Source organism: Protomyctophum parallelum (genome assembly GCF_964188405.1).
Source record: "Protomyctophum parallelum genome assembly, chromosome: 9".
Classification (NCBI taxonomy): Eukaryota; Metazoa; Chordata; class Actinopteri; order Myctophiformes; family Myctophidae; genus Protomyctophum; species Protomyctophum parallelum.
The window spans coordinates 44,910,945-44,913,444 of NC_139706.1; the positions used below are offsets into that span (position 1 = coordinate 44,910,945).

A 2,500-nucleotide genomic window follows, 5' to 3' on the forward strand; every position below is an offset into this window, starting at 1 on the left:
CGTTTGGGCCTTTCAGCCAGACGCAAACGGCGTTTTCGGCCACTCAAACGGCTGGTTCGCGCCCCACTGCCGCCGCTGTTTTTACAACCGCAGACTTTTTAATAGTTTTTGGATTAAGGTTGGTGAAGGATGCGTTGCTCCCCTGCTTGCGGTTATGTATGCAAGCAGGGGAGCAACACATCGTTCACCAACCTTAATCCAGTCTTTTTAATGCAACCTTAATCCAAAAACTATTAGAAAGTCTGCGGTTGTAAAAACAGTGGCGGCAGTGGGGCGCGAACCAGCGAAGCAAAGCATAGATTACAAGTGTGCATAGCAGTCCACTAGGCTAGCGAGTCAGCTGGGAAAATGGGGTTTGTGTTTATATTAGAAGGTGAGTTCCAAAGTTGCTCACTAGACGAAGTCCTGTTTGCATGCCTTGTTTGTTTTGTTTTTAGTACTACCGGGTTACGTGGGGGGATTTATTGGGAAACCAGCTCACCGCGCATGCTCAGAACATTTTTCTATTGCGTTACATATCGCCACCTACTGGCCAGGGATGCTTGTTGGAGTCAAAAATGATCGTTTTGGGTTGTATGTGTGGACACATATCTTTGTCGTATGGGCCCCTGCCCATACGACAACGGAGTACGAAAATATCCATTTTATAAAAACCTAGAGACGTATAGCCCAGGCCTTAGTGTTTTAGTTTTTGCGTGTTGGATTTAGTCAGTAGGCCTACTCATTGTACTCCTCCTCACCTGCCTGCTGCATGCCTGGCCACTGACTGCTTGTTGCTCTGCTCTGCCTGCCTACACCACCTCACCCTCCTCATTCCAAGTTTGTGTGAATAAACACCCTTGATCTTTAAGAGCTTTGTCTGTGTGTATGCATTTGGGTCCACCAGTTCTTGGTACCGTGACATGTCTATACTCTGTTAGAACTGCAATTCCCAGAATTCCTCAAACAAAACCACAGAAGTACAGTAGGCAATATAGCGGTCGAAAAGACCAAAAACATATGCTGAAGAGTTCTAACGGCATGGGTATTTTGGAAAAGCTGCAAGGCATTGTCAGAAACGGTATGCGTTGACTTTAAAATACATAAAGTGTGAGTGGTGGCGCATATAGGCTAGCCTTGAGAGTGAGACTGTGTATCTTATGTTAATCCACTTGTTTAAAATATGTATCTGTCTCCCTAAATAATATCGGCTAGTGTCATCTGTGTCTGTGTGCGTGTGTGTGTGTGTGTGTGTGTGTGTGTGTGTGTGTGTGTGTGTGTGTGTGTGTGTTATTGTCCCTGGCTTCCCACCATTCTAATGTGTTCGCATTTGGAGGCCAGTGGGTCAGTGCAGTGTGTGTGGTCTCTCACTGTCTGTATACCACACCATGCACGTGCGTGCGCACACACACACACACACACACACACACACACACACACACACACACACACACACACACACACACACACACACACACACACACACACACACACACACACACACACACACACACACACACACACACACACACACACAGCAGTACCCCGCTGTGCAGCTGTGGTGTGTATTGTACATTGTGACATGGTGTTGCATTGTGTGTATAGCTGCCTGCTGTGCGGTGGTTACAGTTTGTGTTATTGTTCTCGTGGCACACACACACACACACACACACACACACACACACACACACACACACACACACACACACACACACACACACACACACACACACACACACACACACACACTCATATTCTATGGACAACAACACACACATTGTTAATGGTCTGGCAAGTGCCCTGGGATGGATCAGGTAGGGAAATGACATTTTAAGGACCCTAAGTTTGATATTTTAAGTATGACTTACGCCAGTGGTGACACCACCAAATAATCTTGAATTTGAATTGTGAGCTTGTAGATTGGCTATTTTCACTCTTTTTGCCTCTTTCTTATATTATTTGACAATTTGGCCAATGTTTCAGTTTCACCTGATTTTACAGTATAGTTGTCTCCACCAGGCCGAAGGCATGTGGGGAGAGTATGTTTTGCACTCCGTCCGTCCGTTTGTGTGTCCGTCCGTTTGTGTGTCCGTCCGTGTGTCCGTGAACAGCTAATCTCGGCCACCGTTAACCCGGTCGATGCCATATTTTGCACACACACTCCCTGGATGCCAACGATGAACCTCTGCCCCAAACTTTCCAGAACGGCCTGTTATAGCGCCACCAGGAGGCCGCTTTGTGCAAGTTTTTGCACAGTACACCTACAGAATTTGTCCAAACATCACGCAAATTGGTACACAGTCTCTCTAGAGCCATTCAACGAAACGGGTCTTTCAGATTTATCAGACTCCATCCTGATTGGTTAAGATTGGCTTCCAAAGTTCACAGGAGTGCTCAGTTTCAAACAAAATGCTGCAAATCGTGAACACATCGCGTGATTTCCGTGAAATTGTGCACCCACATTCCCACTAGGCCGAGGACGAAATGCCACATGAACAATTTCAACTCAGCCTCAAGGTGG

The 2,500-nt window shown here is 46.5% G+C and overlaps 2 protein-coding genes across 2 annotated transcripts in view; one reads left to right on the forward strand and one right to left on the reverse strand.

Annotated features, from left to right (window-relative positions):
* LOC310864592 (uncharacterized protein) overlaps positions 1-2,500 on the reverse strand; it is a 126,259-nt gene that overhangs the window by 116,773 nt on the left and 6,986 nt on the right.
* LOC310864877 (lissencephaly-1 homolog A-like) overlaps positions 1,488-2,500 on the forward strand; it is a 296,805-nt gene continuing 295,792 nt past the window's right edge. Inside the window, exon 1 of the mRNA XM_083773697.1 lies at positions 1,488-1,519. The gene's annotated coding sequence lies outside the window, so the exon portion shown is untranslated. The remainder of the gene's footprint in view (positions 1,520-2,500) is intronic.